Here is a 19,598-nt window from a genome sequence, read left to right as displayed (position 1 = left end):
TAAACAAAACATGCACGTTACTCTGCTGCACTATCAGTGTCAGTGCCCGACGGCAGAGTCCGATCCTTGATGAGAACAAGAAGAACAGGAGGACTTGTGGCATCTTAGAGACTAACACATTTCTTTGAGCCTAAGGTTTTGTGGGCTACAGCTCCAGCCAAAGCAAACAGTTGCCAACACTGAGGGGCAGAAGAATAAATGGCACCGAGAAAGCACTGAGGGGGAGAGGAATAAATGGAATTTGATTATTCATATTTGCATATCTGTTTGCAAAACTGGGTCAGTTTAAATTCTTAAACTGGGAATCATTCCACAAACCACATGGCACAGATAAACAAAGTATTTTATTATACTGTTAGGCAGACAAAAAAGTAATAAAAAAGGCAAAGCATGCTGATACACCGTTTTCATTTTGGTACTGAAAATCCTGTTTCAGAAATAAGACTGTTACTTTAAAAATTAATAAAAATATAACAAACTACTCCCTCATACAAGTTCTATCTTCTTTACTAATACAAATATGCACATACCATGCTGTCTAGCCACCAGAACCCACAACAATAAATATATGCATTCCAATGTAAATACATGAACATGCCCTCACCCTGTCAAATACCAGAAAGCTGCTGCAATTTGCAAATTAAATGTTCAATTCTGCAAACCTTGTCAACTATTTCCAATGGAACTCCCTGAGTAAAAACTACTCATGTGAATAAGAGTTTGCGGGACCAGGACACAACCTCAAATATTCAAACAGTTAGTACAAGTAGTGTGTCCTCAAAACTTTCCTAGCATGAACTAATGTTAAGCAGATAAAATTCCTTCATCTCACCACTACCAGCTGCTCTCCCCCTACATCTCCCCTCCCGCTAGCTGTGCTCCAGAGGAAGCAGCTCCTGGAATCTGAAGGCCCTCCAAAAGCAGGGAGTGGAAGCTTGCTCCACTCCCTGCTGCACAAATAAGTCATAGAAATCAACAGAAACAGACACCTGCAAATAGCAGCTGTGGTAATGGATCAGCTCCCCTCTTTGCCAATCATGGCCCTGGTACAGAGCAAGGCACTTTGGTCTTCAGGCAGCCATGGACCTGAGGAAAATGCCAAGGTTCAGCTGGCTCTATCAACAGCATGGAGAAAAGAGAGTCAAGATTAGAAGGAAAGAGAATAAAGGAAAGCAGCACGAACAGGAAGAGTGTTCCCCCCCCCCCACAAAAAAGGAAGTTGAGGGAACCCAATAAAAGGCATAATGAAAGAGAGAGAGAAAAAATGACATGAGAAACAAGATGGCAGATGTGGAGAGAAAGAGAAAGCAAAGAAAAAGCAAGTAGCGACAGTTTAAGAATAGTTTTATTAATATGTTTTACTTATTCTAAATGCATCACAGTGAATACAAATAGACACAAATTAAAAATTGTATCAAACTGGTTTAAGCGCTTATGTTCCTAGCATCTTGCCAATATAGTCCTCTGCTACAAAGCTGGGCAACATTAATAAATGTGATATTGTTAAAAGCGTTCTAGCCATGATACAAAGTGACTATATTCTCCTCCGAATATTCTCAATTCCTCATTTCAAACTTTAATTTGCACTAATGTGCAAACGAGGCAAAAAGGCACAAATATACATAATCTGTTAAATTTAACATTTCATGGTAATTTATCTATCAAAAGCCTTTTTAAAGTCTAAAGCCCAGGTACAGAACAAGGCCTTCAATTGTCTTGCAAAGTAACACTAAAATAAGACACTAGCTAAAATATTGTTGACATAATACACTTAGACTTCTGTAAAGAATTTGACTTGCTACTGCACGATATTTTGATTGAAAAACTAAAACGATACAAAACTAACATGGAACACATTAAATGGGTTAAAAACTGGCTAACCATTAAGTCCAAAAATGCAATTATAAATAGGGAATGATCATCTGGTGTGTTTCTAGTGCGGTTCCATATGGTTCAGTTTTAGCTTATGCTATTTAATATTTTTATCAATGGCCTGGAAGAGAACAAAATCACTGAAAGTTTGGAGATGACACAAAGACTGGGGGAGTGGTAAATAATGAAGAGAAAAGGTCACTAATACAGAGCAATCCGGATTGTATGGAAAACTAGCACAAGCAAACAATATGCATTTTAATACAGCCAAATAGAAAGTCATACATCTAGGAACAAAGAAAGCAGGCCACACTTACAGGATGGGGGACTATCTGGGAAGCAGTGACTCTGAAAAAGCCTTGGGGTGGGGATGGGGGGCGAGGCTCATAGTGAATAATCAGCTGAACATGAGCTCCCAGTGCGACACTGTGGCCAAAAGGGCTAATGCACTTCTTAGATGCATAAACATGGGACTACCAAGAAGAAGTAAGGAGGTTATATTACTTCAGTATTAGGGACAGGTGCACCCACTATGTAATACTATGCCCACTTCTGGTGTCCACAATTCAAGAAGGATGTTGATAAATTGGAGAGGGTTCAGAGAAGAGCCATGAGATTAAATGATTAGAAAACCTGCCTTAAAATGGACTCAAAGAACTCGACCTATTTAGTTAGTTGAACAAAAAGTAAGTTATGGGTGACTTCACATCATCGTTCACAAGTACCTACTTGGGGAACAAATATTTGCTAATGGGCTCTTCAGTCTAGCAGACACACGTATAAACAACCTCCAGTGACTGGAAGTTGAAGCTAAACAAATTCAGACTAGAAATAAGGTGCAAATGTTTAAGAGCGAGGGTGACTAACCACTGGAACAACTTACAAGGGTTGTGGTGGATTCTTCATCATTGGCAATTTTTAAATCAAGACTGGATGTTTTTCTAAAAGATCTGCTCTACGTCAAACAGGAATTAATTCAGGGAAGTCCTATAGCCAGTGTTATGCAGGAGTTTGGTCGACATGATTACAGTCGTTCCTTCTGGCCTTAAAATCTAACTATGTGTTACAAGGACTTGAATCTTGTGCATCTGCCAAACCAAAGGTTCCTGAGAGGTGGGAACTACTTTGGAACCCATCAGAGTGGATGATTATTTTAATTAATTCCTTCTAACAACCATTAACTTTCACTTTACTGTGCTACATTTCATCTGCTGTCCTATTGCCCATTTTACTTTGCTTTGTTAGATCACTAATCTATCAACACATTAAATAGTGGAATCCAAATGAACAAATTTTGCCCCAATTTGCATCCTGTGCAACTTCATGTAAAACAACTGTGATGAACAGGAGGAAAGCTGGGGGGAAAACTGTCCCTGTCCTTTCTTTTATTCTGGTCTCAGGTATAACTAATGTTTGCTTTTATCTGTGATTCACCAAGATACAGACTAACACGGCTGTTACTCTGAAACCTGTCAAGATAGCAAGGTGATCAGTGAACTGTAAATCACCAAATAAAAGTCTCTCAGAAGAGGCTATTAAGGAACTTCGGTGACCATAGGGCTAGAGATACAGATCAGTTTTAACCCCTGATCCTTTCAGAGCTATAAGAGAAGAGTTAGGAAAAGCCAAGAGTAAACACTGAGATATCTCAATCTCCTTATTATAATCAGTGATGTTCTAACAAGTTAGCCACACAGAGGAGAGGCTGAATAGTGGGGTTAGGGTTAGTCAAAATTAGGAAATACTGTGAGGAACACCAGAAGGGCCACAATTATACTCATATTGTTAGATCCAGCAATAATTTTTAATACAATTACCTCATTTCCTGAGCAACACATTCAACCAGTACAGTAGAACCTCAGAGTTACGAACACCTCGGGAATAGAGGTTGTTCGTAACTCTGAAATGTTCGTAACGCTGAACAAAATGTTATGGCTATTCTTTCAAAAGTTACAACTGAACACTGACTCCATACAGCTTTGAAACTTTATTATGCAGAAGAAAAATTCTGCTTTCCTTTTTTTTTAAAAAGTAGTTTATTTTTAATATAGTCCTGTTCTGTATTTGTCTTTTTTTTTTGGCGGGGGGGAGGGAGGGAGGGGGAGAATCTCTGCTGCTGCCTGATTGCGTACTTCTGGTTCCGGTGTGTGGTTGACCGGTCAGTTCATACCTCTGGTGTTCATAACTCCGTGGTTCTACTGTACATATCACCCAGTGTTCCACATGCTGTCCTTAACGTTCTGTTCAGCATGGAGTATAAGTTCTAATATGCAAAGCTCTGGCTACGTCAAGGATCGCTTCTCTGACTAGCCATGGTAATTATAGTCAGGGGTTGGCTTTGCGATGGAAGTGGAGGGGAGAAATATTGGCACTCTTTCAACGTCTGCCCACAAAATAAACTCTGCCCACTTGATACCACTCAGACTATGTACTAATTCAAAATATTGAATCATGCAGGCTCTCTAGGCTCAGCTCTCCTCTGATGAGTTTAGTGCCTCAGCAATATAGCCACATGCTCTTCTGGGCTGGCCTCCTTGGCCTTAGCTCCTCTTGTTTGTAGGGAGATAACCCATCCACTCAGTAAAAATGTCAATACATTATGCTGATCTGCATAATGTGATCCTTCCTCCCACATTTTGAAATGAGCGGTGAAATATTTAACAATGCTGATGTGTAAGGCTGGGATTTTCAAGTGAGCGTAAGGGAGTTAGGCACCCAACACTCACTGAAATTTAGTGGGTCCAACTCTACCGTATCACTTGCCTGGAGTTAACTCCTTTTGAAAGAAAGGAAGCAGCTCACCCCTCTCAGAGCTACTGCTGGAGTTCAACAGACATACTGTTCACTTTTCCAAAGTTTCATTAATAATCATAACAGTGCCTTTTTAAAATACTTCATTTTGAAATGAAAGCTGAGATCCTGGAGAACAAAGCAGCTTGAGAGAAGTGCTAGTAGGCCATGCCGCTGTGTACCAGCCTAACTCATGCCCTGGTTACAGTTATCTAAGGACTTATATGGTCCTCATCACCACAGTATCCAAGCACCTCCCATAGCAAGAACAAGACTGGCAGGAGCAGAGGACTGGGTTGTCTCAATAGCTGGCTCACAGGTATGGAACTCCGGACATCAGAATGATTCCAGCTCTCTCCAAAGGTCTTCCACCTTTGTTTGAATCTCTCTTTGCCTTTCCTTCTGTATACCCTCACTCCCACCAGAAGCCCAAGATCAGCAGTAAAGGAAAGTGAGAAGTCATGGTAAAATAAGTATGAAAAAGACCAAAAACAAACAAACAAAAAAACCACAATGCAGGAAGAAATTGAAAATACTATCTTGATTTCTTGTATGCTTATGTAATTTTTGTTCACCGAGTCACCATTGTGACAGGCATAGTTCGATTGCAAACATCCATCAAAACCAGACAAATAGGCAACATGAAATTCAACACAGAAACAGGTCAGGCAATGCTAATTCGAAGGAACAATTTAAACCACTTGTGTACCCAGATGGGTTCCAAATTAATTGCATCCTCAGGAGATAAGCATAGGTATCACTGGACAGCTCAATGGTAACAGGCAAACTGTTTAATATACTAATACTGAAAATAAGCCATTATGTAAGTTAATGATACCCTCCTCTTTTGTACTAGAGTGTGCAGTTTTGGTCACCTCATCTTTAGAGAGTCAACAGAAATGGAACGTATAAACAGATGAGCAACAAAATATAGGGAAAGGGAACCTTTCATCCAAAGATTAAAAGACAATGGAATTATACTTATGAAAATTTGGAAAGAAGACAAGCGAGAAACAATATCATGAATGGTATAAAAAAGGACATTTGGACAATATTGCTTAAACTATCCCTTGAAAATTAAAGGCAACACATTCGAAACAGATAGAAGTAAATAATGATTGTGCAACACATAACCAGCCTTTGAAATACACTGACCTCAAGTTCAGCAGTATGATTTTAAAAAGGATTAAGGCAGTATATAAATGACATCTGCAGTTATACTAATTAAGGTAAAAGGCCTAGTAACCATTCTTCAGGACAAAAAATAATTATCAACTGGGGTCAGGAAGAAAGTTCTCACATAGTAAAATTATGTGCATTACTGGGGGTGGATGGATGGGGTGAAACACTTTCTGAAGCATCAGATTTCAACCTTGGCTGTAGACAGAATACGGAAAGATCACTGGCCAGTATGGCAATTTATAATAAAATAACTGAAAGCTACAAACATTCAAATAGTATAAATAACAAAGATTTTTCTTACTTAACTGCATAACTGTTTGAAGAGAGCACTTGATGAAAGTTGCTAGAATCAACGTAACAAAGCAGCATATTTTTAAACTAGACACATAACAAAAATATAAAAAACTATACATTTCAAAAACACTTTTTTACTCATTTAGAAATGAATGAGATTCCTGAGGACCATTATTAGACTATTTCCTTTGGTTCTAAATCAACCTTCTAAGATTTTGTATAGTTTTTAGAGAACATCTGTAACAATTCTGTATGGAAAGGATTTTAAGTCAACAATGCTGAACATTTGTCACCCGTATGAGTAAACCTTAAAAAAAAAAAGTTTCTGCTGAAAGCATGAGCAGTTGCCATAAGTTAAAGAACTGGAAAAACCAAGCTCACTGAAAATTGCAGAATGGTAGGAGAAAATGAGAGAACCCCTAATCTTGGGAAGGGTATCTCTACATAAGAGGAAAGAATGAAGTTTTGAAGAGAGACATTCCCAGTGCCTTGATGTATACAATACTACGTTCTAAGATAGCAACATAGACACCAGTATGGGGACGGGGGGGGGTGTCGTTTTGTTTGTTTGAAGTGTTTTGCCATGTAGTTAGGTCTACTTACTATAGATCCTCCAATATCATCCCCTTCTTAGTCTGTTTAATTATGTAAGTATTTTTATTTTCTTAGTTTAATGGTGAAAAAAAGTAGTTAAATCTTAAACATCTTTTGTTCAACTGCTTCACAGATCTTTGGAACAACATCTAAGTAACAAAAAAAAGTTTCTCTTACCAGTAGCAGTCTATCAACCGTCAACTCCAAATGCTTTTGTTATCACAAGTTCCACGATGCAGTTCTTAATAACCGAGACCCTATCTACAAGGGAAGTCCTGCCAATGAACTATTTTGTCTAAAATCTAAAAAAGTCTCCAAGGGCTTTTCAAACTGTGTTATCAAAAGATTAAAATATCACAGAACACTTGGCACTGCTTGGGTTTGGGTTTTTTTATGGGGGGGGTTTTGGCGGGGGGGGAAGGGAGGGAAGGGGAACAATTGAAAAACTTTAATTGGATTTGTACAGAGGATATGCCTCCAGCCACCAGACTGCTGGTACAGCTCACTCTATTCAAACCAGTACAACAGCTCACTAGGGTCCTAGGACGTAGTTTCATGTGCATGCATGAGCCCTGATGTTATCTGCATGGCTACACACATATAGGATATTATGCTTCTGACCAAACCCTTCCTTGTATTTACAGTGAGCAGCTTTGAGCTCAACATTTTTATATGACTAAGTACACAATACAAGACACACACACACACACAACTCATCAGTGGGCACAGGTGAAGTCGAAAAATACATATTTTTTATTATTCTTTGCTCCACAAAAATGTTGTAAAAAAAGTTAATCAATGACATGGCCATGGTACACCCAATTAGAAACCCATTAGATCTTGTAGTGAGGTAAATGGGAGTTGGCTTGATCAATGCCTGAATAGGAAGACCTTCAAAGTGCTGCAAAAACTGGCGTTCATAATTCAAATGGTTACAAAGCACTCTTCCTTAGGAGTCAGAAATAAACCAGCATGGTGTTAAAGGACTCTGTGCTTGCTGGAAGTGCACTTTTCATAGAACATATAAAAGTCAAGTTACTATCCGATGAAGTGAGCTGTAGCTCACGAAAGCTTATGCTCAAATAAATTTGTTAGTCTCTAAGATACCACAAATACTCCTTTTCTTTATGCAAATACAGACTAACACAGCTGCTACTCTGAAACCTGTCAATAGATTCTAAAGGAACACCAAAAGGCAGGGGTATTAACTTGTGTTCGTGGCTGAATGCATGTAATAACAGACGACCTATTTAAACCTAAAAATAAAACAATAGGTGGCTATGACACACAGGCAGAGCACAAAACAACAAGAATACTGGTCAGCAAGAAAAGCGGGGGGGGGGGGAGGTGTCACAGAACACCACCTGTCTAATTATCGTTAAGAGAGACAAGGTAGGTGAGGTCATATCTTTTATGGGACCAACTTCTGTTGGTGAAAGAGAGAAGTTTTTGAGCATAAACATAGCTATTTCTTTAGATCTGAGAAAGGTAATTGGAAAATAGCCAGGGGTTGGATTTGGGATGGAAGTGGAGCTCAATACAAGTTGGATTTGGGATGGAAGTCACAGCTAAATGCAAGGTGGAACAAATAAGAACTTAACACATGTTGCAAGAGGCCATTCAAGATGAAGTTGGCAGATAACATCTCTAAGTCATAGGACAAAGAAGGGTTAGTATGTTACAGATTGTTGTAAACCTAAAATAACTATCAAAAAACCCTGATAACAGCCATGCAACACAAAAACATAAACGACAACAACGACAACAACTCCACAACCTACAGTACAGCATCTCCAGGAGAAACCATGACATTGGGACTCAGCACATGGACATTACATGGCACTGCAACATCATCAGCTTACCAAGATTACCCCTCAGCAGAGCTGAACTATCTGTTCTCTCAAACAAACAGTACTTCTGCCCCACCACAGAACCGGATAGCATACTAATATGTGGAGAACTAGAAGAATTCTTTCACTGACTCCACCTCAAAGAATTCCTTCACAACAAAGACACTACCACCCACAACCACCATGTCCCTATGAACAGTCATAAGAAAAAAGAACCACCTGACTGGACACCCTACAGCAGACGAAACCATACGCTTGATCATTACATCGATTGCTTCAGGGGGGGGAAAAAATCATCTGTGAAATCCTTAAATATCACAGCTGCCACAATCGCTCCATTCCCTAGCGGACAGCTATGCAGTACTAGACATCCAACCACCACTTAGCCCTGGTCTACACTATGAGTTAAAACGGATTTAGCAGCATTAGATTGGTTTAGCCCTGCACCTGTCCACACTACGAAGCCATTTTTTCCCTAACTTTAATGGCCCTTAAAACCGGTTTCTGTACTCCTCCCTGACGAGTGGATTAGTGCTGAAATCGACCTTGCTGGGTCCAATTTGGGATAGTGTGAACGCAATTCGATGGTATTGGCCTCCGGGAGCTATCCCAGACTGCTCCATTGTGACCACTCTGGACAGCACTCTCAACTTAGATGCACTGGCCAGGTAGACAAGAAAAGCCCCGCGACCTTTTGAATTTCATTTCCTGGTTGGCCAGCGTGGCGAGCTGATCAGCACATGTGACCATGCAGAGCTCTTCAGCACAGATGACCATGCAGTCCCAAAATCGCAAAAGAGCTCCAGCATGGACCGAACGGGAGGTAGTGGATCTGATCGCTGTATGGGGAGACGAATCCGTGCTATCAGAATTCCGTTCGAAAAGACAAAATGCCAAAATATTTGAAAAAATCTCCAAGGGCATGAAGGACAGAGGCTATAACAGGGACGCGCAGCAGTGCCGCATGAAACTTAAGGAGCTCAGGCAAGCCTACCAAAAAACCAAAGAGGCAAACAGCCACTCCAGGTCAGAGCCCCAGACATGCTGCTTCTATGATGAGCTGCATGCCATTCTAGGGGGTGCCCCTACAACTACCCCAGCCCTGTGTGTGGACTCTGTCAATGGACTCTCACGCAACAGGGATGTGGATTTTGGGGACGAGGAAGATGAGGAGGAGGTTGAAGCACAGCAAGCAAGCGGAGAAACCATTTTCCCCGACAGCCAGGACCTATTTTTCACCCTGGATCTAGTACCCTCCCAACCCACCGAAGGCGGGCTCCCGGACCTAGAAGGTGGGGAAGGGACCTCTGGTGAGTGTACCTTTGTAAATATAATACACGGTTTAAAAACAAGCGTGTTTAATGATTAATTTGCCCTGAAGACTTGGGATGTATTCGCAGCCAGTACAGCTACTGGAAAAGTCTGTTAACATGTATGGGGATGGAGCGGAAATCCTCCAGGGACATCTCAATGAAGCTCTCCTGGATGTACTCCCAAAGCCTTTGCAAAAGGTTTCTGGGGAGGGCAGCCTTATTCCGTCCTCCATGGTAGGACACTTTACCACGGCAAGCCAGCAGCACGTAGTCTGGAATTATTGCGTAACGAAGCATGGCAGCGTATGGTCCCGGTGTTTGCTGGCATTCAAGCAACATCCATTCTTTATCTCTCTGTGTTATCCTCAGGAGAGTGATATCATTCATGGTCACCTGGTTGAAAAGGGGGAATATTATTAAGGGAACATTCAAAGGTGGCCATTTAGGTCATTCTCTTCTTTAAGTTTTGTCTAATGGAGATTCAGTCCTGCCTGGAATATTGGCACTATGCTCTCAAATGAACTTACACAGAAAAATGAGATAAGACAAAAACATTATATTACCCCTGAGTGAAAAATTTCCATAAAATAATTACTTCCATATCAATCTCTCAGTCCTCATCCTCAAAGGAAACCTGCACAACACCTGCAAAAGTCAAGCCTGGGAGCTTCAATTCATAACCCTGCTAGATGACAAAACCATGGACTCAATAAAGACACTGGATTTATGGCTCACTACAACTATCTAAAACCCACTAACCTTCCCTTGTCCTACAACTGTGGAGGCGTTAATTGCCCACTGCACCTTGAATGGTCTCTTACAACATGCATTAACTCCTTATTTGTTCCACCTTGTATTTAGCTGTGACATTCTGAGGCCAGGTCTACACTATAAACTTGCACTGGTATAATTACATTGCTCATACGTGTGAAAAAGCCACACCCCCGAACCACACAGTTATACCAACCTAATCCCCCGGGTAGACAGTGCTATGTTGACTGGAGGGCTTCTCCCTTTGACATAGCTACTGCCTCTCGCAGCAATGGATAACCTATGTCGATGGAAGAAGCTCTCCTGTTGGCATAGTAGTGTCTTCCCTAACACTCTGCTGCTGCTGCACCACTGCAGCCGTTTAAGTGTAGATCTTCCCTGAGTACCTTTCCCAGACCTGAAGAAGAGCTCTGTGTAAACTCAAAAGCTTGTCTCTTTCATGAACAGCAGCTGGTCCAATAAAAGATATTACCTCATCCACCTCGTCTCTCTGATATCCTGAGACCAACATAGCTACAATAATGCTGCAAATAACTATAGTCAAGTTTTTTTTGTAAGCGTAATGTCAAAGACGTTAAGGAGATACTTTTTAGTAGAGGGCTTTGTGAATGTTTACGGGAAATCTCTCCCGTGAACAGCAGGTGGCATGAGAGACAGCATGAAGATGCCTGTCTGAAAATTCAACAAATGGGTAATTTAGGCTGGCATCGATGTCAGAGCAGAAGCAGGGGTTGATGTCTTGCTAACATATAGAAGATGAGAGGTGGGATGGGGATAGGACATGAAGGGCCTATGCACATAAATGACTCAAGAGGAGAAGCAAATGCCAGTGGAAAGACGCAAAGGGGAGGTGATCTGGTCAAAGCAATGAGAGAGGAAACTTATTTGCATCGGCACTTTGAATGCCTATAAATGAGGTAATGACTGGATTTGTCAAGATTGAACATAAGGATGTTGCAGTTATCAAGACATGAAATGAAGGCATGAATGAGAGATTTAGCTTTGCAGGCAGTGAGAGAAAACTAGACTTTAGAGATACACCAGACACTCACTAGAACACACGTCTACATAGTGCAAATTCGCATATAACGCAGTCACGGCCATGAATCCCAAATTTAATTACTTTAATTGGAATTCATTTTAATGAGGTCCCCGCGTTAATGCGGTACCGCGCATGGATCCCAAATCCTGCATTTTAGCGAGGGTCCGGTGTATTATGCAGAAAGCAGCTGCAAAATTTAAACAAGGCCTGGGTGTGAGGATTTAGAGATAAGGCAGAGTAGAATATAACAACCACATTACGGGCCTATAAGTCAGGGAGAACAGTGATGTTGTCTATGGTGACTGAGAATGGAGGGAGAGAGGGAGGGAGGACATGTTGGAGGGAAAGATTAAGAGCTCTTGTTTCGGGCAGGTTGAACTTTAACTGATGTCTGGACATCCACGAGGAGATGTCAGAAAAATAGACCAACAACTTAGTTTGGATTGAAGGAGACAGGTCCATAATGGAGTCATCAGTATAGAGATCATAGCTGAAGCTGTGTTTTCAAATGGGATCACTGAATGTGATTTGGATCTCTTTCTAAACGTGGGGAGGGGGATGATTTAAGGTGTTTATGTGGCCTCCATTACTGAAGTATCAGAGCACCTCAATCTTTAATATATTTATCCTCACAATACTCTTGTTCAGTATGGTAATATTATCATCTCCATTTACAGATAGGGAACTGAGGCACAGAGAGACTAACTGACTTATCCCAAGTTACACAGGAAGACTGTGGTGGAGCAGAGAATTGAACCAGAGTCCCAAGGCCGAGATCACGAGACCCTAACCACTGGTCCATCCTTGCCTTTGGATCCAAATGGATTCAATAGGATGTTGGTATCCTGAAGGTTTTTAAAAGTCTTCTGAATTCAGTAAAACATGGGGGAGGAAAGCAATGACATGATAGTGTATTCCAGCTGTTGGAGAACTGGCACATTTCTTGGCTGCAGAGGTCGAAAGCTAAAGAATTACTCCTAGACTTAATGAACATAAAGAACAGGATGGTTCTGAATAAAACAAACTGATGGGTGTCCAGGTGTTGAAAGCAACACTCCTCAAGAGCCAAGGACATGAAGTCATTAAAAGTCTTGCAGATTTCTAGTAAGTGATAGTATTCTAGAGACTGGACAGGCTCCAAATATTGAGGACTGAATATGTTTCTCGAGGTGTAATACAAAAAGTAGAGATGTTCTTGAGTTTTGTAGGAATTTCAGACATGGTTCTGACTACTTTCCTGCAAAATATGTAACCTACCACCAGCTACCAAATGCTACAAACAGCCATTATGAGATTTTATTCCTGTTTAGGTCCCATAAGATTACTGCAAATATCTGAGGACAGTTTTAGCAAACTAAGTACATTATATAAAAACATATAATGAAAGACCTACTGAGAGACAGAAAAAATTTGGACCTGCAGCAAAATGGATGCATATGCAAAAAACTAATGCATATGCAAAAAACTAATTAGTGCTCAGTTCCTATGCCACGATGGCTGTTCAAACTTTTGTGAAATTCAAAATTGCAAATGGATGTCAAGTTCAAAGTAAAGGCAGTCATGAGCATCCAAAGATGGCATCTTTGGCATAACGGGTTGACTGTGGTAAAAGGTCTTCTGGAAGTCCCACATTCAAGTTCTTAAAAGAGATCAAAATGCTAGGCTGCACCTGAAAAGGCGGTAAAGCTGCTGAACCAAATCTGTGGTTCTGTAACTTCATGGGGGCTGGGATGGAGGGTGGGAGCTAGCAAAGGAAAGTTGCCATTAAATCTTAAAGGAGGGAAAGACTATTCCGCACAACATTTCTCAGAAACCGGTTTTCGCAATCACTATATCATGGTCATGGCATAAAATGCAGCATGAGAGTGCTTGCACACCCCACGGAAAATGGCTTTAGAAGCAGGTTCTGCCACTCACACCAGTGGCAATCCCACAAACGGGAGCATAGAGCCCCTTGAAGGACACCTGGTACAACACTTGAGATGGGATGAGAGGGAGTTGGGAAGACAACATGAAAGTAAATTATACTAAAAGGTACTTCATGAGAAGTTTTGAGTGTTAAAAGTGTGTCTAACTTAAGTAAGGTTTTCTTCATATTTCCAATACTAGAATGTTAACTTTATAAATTAAGCACCTCCTATCAATGTGGTATAGAATTAAAAAAATAAAATGTATTTTCATGTTAAAATAAAATGAGTCCATCTAAACATTTAAGCAAAATCAATTAGGTGCTTAAAGAAGTGAGAGCTTGACAGTATTTATACAGAGCCACCAGTGTGGACACTAAAATACAGGTATGGAATAAAACAGACAGTGATCCTTTAATACTTCAAAGCACCTCTGACACCAGAGCAGAAAACCCATTCGTGAAATCCCTTATAGGCCACAGTGGCCTATTCATAGAATCATAGACTTTAAGGTCAGAAGGGACCATTATGATCATCTAGTCTGACCTCCTGCACAACGCAGGCCACGGAATCTCACCCACCAACTCCTGTAACAAACCCTTAACTTATGTCTGAGCTACTGCAATCCTCAAATCATGGTTTAAAGACTTCAAAGTGCAGAGAATCCTCCAGCAAGTGATCCGTGCCCCACACTGCAGAGGAAGGCGAAAAACCCCCAGGGCCTCTGCCAATCTGTGCTGGGGGAAAATTCCTTCCCGACCCCAAATATGGTGATCAGCTAAACCCTGAACATGTGGGCAAGACTCACCAGCCAGACACCCAAGAAAGAATTCTCTGTAGTAACTCAGATCCCACCCCATCTAACATCCCATCACAGGCCACTGGGCATATCTACCGCTAATAGTCAAAAATCAATTAATTGCCAAAATTAGGCTACCCCATCATATCATCTCCTCCATAAACTTATCAAGCTTTGTCTTTAAGCCAGACATGTCTTTTACCCCCACTGCTTCCCTTGGAAGGCTGTTCCAGAACTTCACTCCTCTGATGGTTAGAAACCTTCGTCTAATTTCAAGTCTAAACTTTCTGATGGCCAGTTTAGATCCATTTGTTCTTGTGTCCACATTGGTGCTGATCTTAAATAATAATTCTTCCTTTGTGGTATTTATCCCTCTGATATATTTATAGAATGCAGTCATATCTCCTCTGAGCCTTCTTTTAGTTAGGCTAAACAAGCCAAGCTCTTTGAGTCTCCTTTCATAAGACAGGTTTTCCATTCCTCGGATCATCCTAGCAGCTCTTCTCTGTACCTGTTCCAGTTTGAATTCATCCTTCTTAAACATGGGAGACCAGAACTGCACATAATATTCCAGATGAGGTCTCACCAGTGCCTTGTAGAACGGTACTAACACCTCCTTATCTCTACTGGAAATTCCTTGCCTGATGCATCCCAAGACCTCATTAGCTTTTTTCACGGCCACATCACATTGGCGGCTCATTGTCATCCTGTGATCAACCAATACTCTGAGGTCCTTCTCCTCCTCTGTTACTTCCAAGAAATGCATCCCCAGTTTATAACAGAAATTGTTATTAATCCCTAAATGCATGACCTTGCACTTTTCACTATTAAATTTCATCCTATTACTATTACTCCAGTTTACAAGGTCATCCAGATCTTCCTGTATAATATCCCAGTCCTTCTCTGTATTGGCAATACCTCCCAGCTTTGTGTCATCCAGGAGCTAGGATTCACGATGTGACGGAGAGACTGCTGAGACTCATCAAGCCCTCAGATCGCTACCCCTTCTTGCTTCTCCACGTGGGCACCAATGATACTGCCAAGAATGACCGTGAGCGGATCACTGTGGACTACGTGGCTCTGGGAAGAAGGATAAAGGAGTTTGAGGTGCAAGTGGTGTTTTCGTCCATCCTCCCCGGAGAAGGAAAAGGCCTGGGTAGAGACCATTGAATTGTGAAAGTCAACAAATGCCTACACAGGTGGTGTCAGAGAGAAGGCTTTGGATTCTTTGACCATGGGATGGTGTTCCAAGAAGGAGGAGTGCTAGGCAGAGACAGGCTTCACCTAACGAAGAAGGGGAAGAGCATCTTCGGAAGCAGGCTGGCTAACCTAGTGAGGAGGGCTTTAAACTAGGTTCATCGGGGGAAGGAGACCAAAGCCCGGAGGTAAGTGGGGACATGGGATACCAGGAGGAGGCATGAGCAGGAGAACGCGAAAGGGGAGGGCTCCTGTCTCATACAAAAAAAACAGGACAAACAGCAAGTTATCTCAAGTGCCTATACAAAAATGCAAGAAGCCTGGGAAACAAGCAGGGAGAACTGGAAGTCCTGGCACAGTCAAGGAATTATGATGTGATTGGAATAACAGAGACTTGGTGGGATAACTCACACGACTGGAGTACTGTCATGGATGGATATAAACTGTTCAGGAAGGACAGGCAGGGCAGAAAAGGTGGGGGAGTTGCACTGTATGTAAGGGAGCAGTATGACTGCTCAGAGCTCTGGTATGAAACTGCAGAAAAACCTGAGTGTCTCTGGATTAAGTTTAGAAGTGCGAGCAATAAGGGTGATATTGCGGTGGGAGTCTGCTATAGACCACCGGATCAGGGGGATGAGGTGGATGAGGCTTTCTTCCAGCAACTAATGGAAGTTACTAGATCGCAGGCTCTGGTTCTCATGGGGGACTTCAATCACCCTGATATCTGCTGGGAGAGCAATACAGCGGTGCACAGACAATCCAGGAAGTTTTTGGAAAGGGTAGGGGACAATTTCCTGGTGCAAGTGCTGGAGGAACCAACTAGGGGCAGAGCTCTTCTTGACCTGCTGCTCACAAACCGGGAAGAATTAGTAGGGGAAGCAAAAGTGGATGGGAACCTGGGAGGAAGTGACCATAAGATGGTCCAGTTCAGGATCTTGACACAGGGAAAAAAGGAGAGCAGCAGAATACAGACCCTGGACTTCAGAAAAGCAGACTTTGACAACCTCAGGGAACTGATGGGCAAGATCCCCCGGGAGAATAACATGAGGGGGAAAGGAGTCCAGGACAGCTGGCTGTATGTTAAAGAATCCTTTTTGAGGTTACAGGGACAAACGATTCCGATGTGTAGAAAGAATAGTAACTATGGCAGGCGACCAGCTTGGCTTAATAGTGAAATCCTTGCGGATCTTAAACACAAAAAAGAACCCTACAAGAATTGGAAGATTGGACAAATGACCAGGGAAGAGTATAAAAATATTGCTCGGGCATGCAGGAGTGAAATCAGGAAGGCCAAATCATACCTGGAGTTGCAGCTAGCAAGAGATGTTAAGAGTAACAAGAAGGGTTTCTTCAGGTATGTTAGCAACAAGAAGAAAGTCAAGGAAAGTGTGGGCCCCTTACTGAATGAGGGAGGTAACCTAGTGACAGAGGATGTGGAAAAAGCTAATGTACTCAATGCTTTTTTTGCCTCTGTCTTCAAGAACAAGGTCAGCTCCCAGACTGCTGCACTGAGCAGCACAGCATGGGAAGCAGATGACCAGCCCTCTGTGAAGAAAGAAGTGGTTCGGCACTATTTAGAAAAGCTGGACGAGCACAAGTCCATGGGGCCGGATGCGCTGCATGCAAGAGTGCTAAAAGAGTTGGTGGATGTGATTGCAGAGCCATTGGCCATTATCTTGGAAAACTCATGGTGATCGGGGGAGGTCCCGGACCACTGGAAAAAGGCTAATGTAGTGCCCATCTTTAAAAAAGGGAAGGAGGAGGATCCTGGGAACTACAGACCAGTCAGCCTCACCTCAGTCCCTGGACAAATCATGGAGCAGGTCCTCAAGGAATCAATTCTGAAGCACTTAGAGGAGAGGAAAGTGATCAGGAACAGTCAGCATGGATTCACCAAGGGCAAGTCATGCCTGACTAATCTAATTGCCTTCTATGACGAGATAACTGGCTCCGTGGATGAAGGGAAAGCAGTGGACGTGTAGTTCCTTGACTTTAGCAAAGCTTTTGACATGGTCTCCCACAGTATTCTTGCCAGTAAGTTAAAGAAGTATGGGCTGGATGAATGGACGATAAGGTGGATAGAAAGCTGGCTAGATTGTCGGGCTCAATGGGTAGTGATCAATGGCTCCATGTCTAGTTGGTAGCCGGTATCAAGTGGAGTGCCGCAAGGGTAGGTCCTCAGGCTGGTTTTGTTCAATATCTTCATTAATGATCTGGAGGATGGTGTGGATTGCACTCTCAGCAAGTTTGCAGATGACACTAAACTGGGAGGAGAGGTAGATACGCTGGAGGGTAGGGATAGGATACGGAGGGCCCTAGACAAATTAGAGAATTGGGCCAAAAGAAATCTGTTGAGGTTCAACAAGGACAAGTGCAGAGTCCTGCACTTAGGACGGAAGAATCCCATGCACTGCTACAGACTAGGGACCGAATGGCTAGGCAACCGTTCTGCAGAAAAGGACCTAAGGGTTACAGTGGACAAGAAGCTGGATATGAGTCAACAGTGTGCCCTTGTTGCCAAGAAGGCCAATGGTATTTTGCGATGTATAAGTAGGGGCACTGTCAGCAGATCGAGGGACATGATCGTTCCCCTCTATTCGACACTGGTGAGGCCTCATCTGGAGTACTGTGTCCCACACTACAAGAAGGATGTGGAAAAATTGGAAAACGTCCAGCAGAGGGCAACAAAAATGATTAGGGGACTGGAACACATGACTTAGGAGGAGAGGCTGAGGGAACTGGGATTGTTTAGTCTGCAGAAAAGAAGAATGAGGGGGGATTTGATAGCAGCCTTCAGCTACCTGAAGGGGGGTCCAAAGAGGATGGAGTTCGGCTGTTCTCAGTGGTAGATGACAGATGACAGAACGAGGAGTAATGGTCTCTAGTTGCAGTGGGGGAGGTTTAGGTTGGATATTAGGAAAAACTTTTTCACTACGAGGGTGGTGAAACACTGGAATGCGTTACCTAGGGAGGTGGTGGAATCTCCCTCCTTAGAAGTTTTTAAGGTCAGGCTTGACAAAGCCCTGGCTGGGATGATTTAATTGGGGATCGGTCCTGCTTTGAGCAGGGGGTTGGACTAGATGACTTCCTGAGGTCCCTTCCAACCCTGATATTCTGTGATCTGCAAACTTTATTAGCACATTTCCACTTTTTGTGCCATGGTCAGTAATAAAAAGATTAAATAAGATTGGTCCCAAAACCGATCCCTGAGGAACTCCACTAGTAACCTCCTTCCAGCCTGACGGTTCACCTTTCAGTGTGACCCTCTGTAGTCTCCCCTTTAACCAGTTCCTTATCCACATTTCAATTTTCATATTGATCCCCATCTTTTTCAATTTAGCTAATAATTCTCCATGTGGAACCCTAACACATGCCTTCCTGAAATCGAGGTAAATTAGATCCACTGCGTTTCCTTTGTCTAAAAAAACTGTTACCTTCTCAAAGAAGGAGATCAGGTTGATTTGACACGATCTACCTTTTGTAAAACCATGTTGTATTTTGTCCCATTTACCATTGACTTCAATGTCCTTAACTTCTTTCTCCTTCAAAATTTTTTCCAAGACCTTGCATATTACAGATGCCAAACTAGATAAAATTTTTTTTCCTTTCTTAAAAATAGGAACTATGTTAGCTATTCTCCAGTCATACGGTACAACCCCTGAGTTTACAGATTCTTTAAAAATTCTTGCTAATGGGCTTGCAATTTCATGTGCCAATTTCTTTAATATTCTCGGATGAAGATTATCTGGCCCCCCGATTTAGTCCCATTAAGCTGTTTGAATTTCGCTTCTACCTTGGATATGGTAATATCTACCTCCTTATCCTCATTCCCATTTGTCATGCTACCATTATCCCTAAGATCCTCATTAGCCTTATTAAAGACTGAGGTAAAGTGTTTGTTTAGATATTGAGCCATGCCTAGATTATCCTTAACCTCCACTCCATCCTCAGTGTTTAGCGGTCCCACTTCTTTGTTTTCTTCTTATT

General features: G+C 42.1%; 1 protein-coding gene across 11 annotated transcripts in view; it reads right to left on the bottom strand.

Annotated features, from left to right (window-relative positions):
* Positions 1 to 19,598, bottom strand: part of ATP13A3 (ATPase 13A3) — a 132,281-nt gene that overhangs the window by 73,776 nt on the left and 38,907 nt on the right. For 2 of the 11 annotated variants that reach the window (XM_075132021.1, XM_075132022.1), the window contains exon 2: positions 10,144 to 10,288. The exons of 6 other annotated variants lie outside the window; for them this stretch is intronic. The gene's annotated coding sequence lies outside the window, so the exon portion shown is untranslated. Of the gene's footprint in view, positions 1 to 989; positions 1,116 to 6,909; positions 6,928 to 9,902; positions 9,923 to 10,143; positions 10,289 to 19,598 lie in introns of those variants that run through there. 3 more of the 11 variants (XM_075132020.1, XM_075132024.1, XM_075132023.1) reach the window with 3 other exon arrangements.

Source organism: Caretta caretta, chromosome 9 (genome assembly GCF_965140235.1).
Source record: "Caretta caretta isolate rCarCar2 chromosome 9, rCarCar1.hap1, whole genome shotgun sequence".
NCBI lineage: Eukaryota > Metazoa > Chordata > Testudines > Cheloniidae > Caretta > Caretta caretta.
The sequence above is the reverse complement of the archived record's forward strand: the minus strand, read 5'-3'. Positions and strand labels throughout refer to the sequence as shown.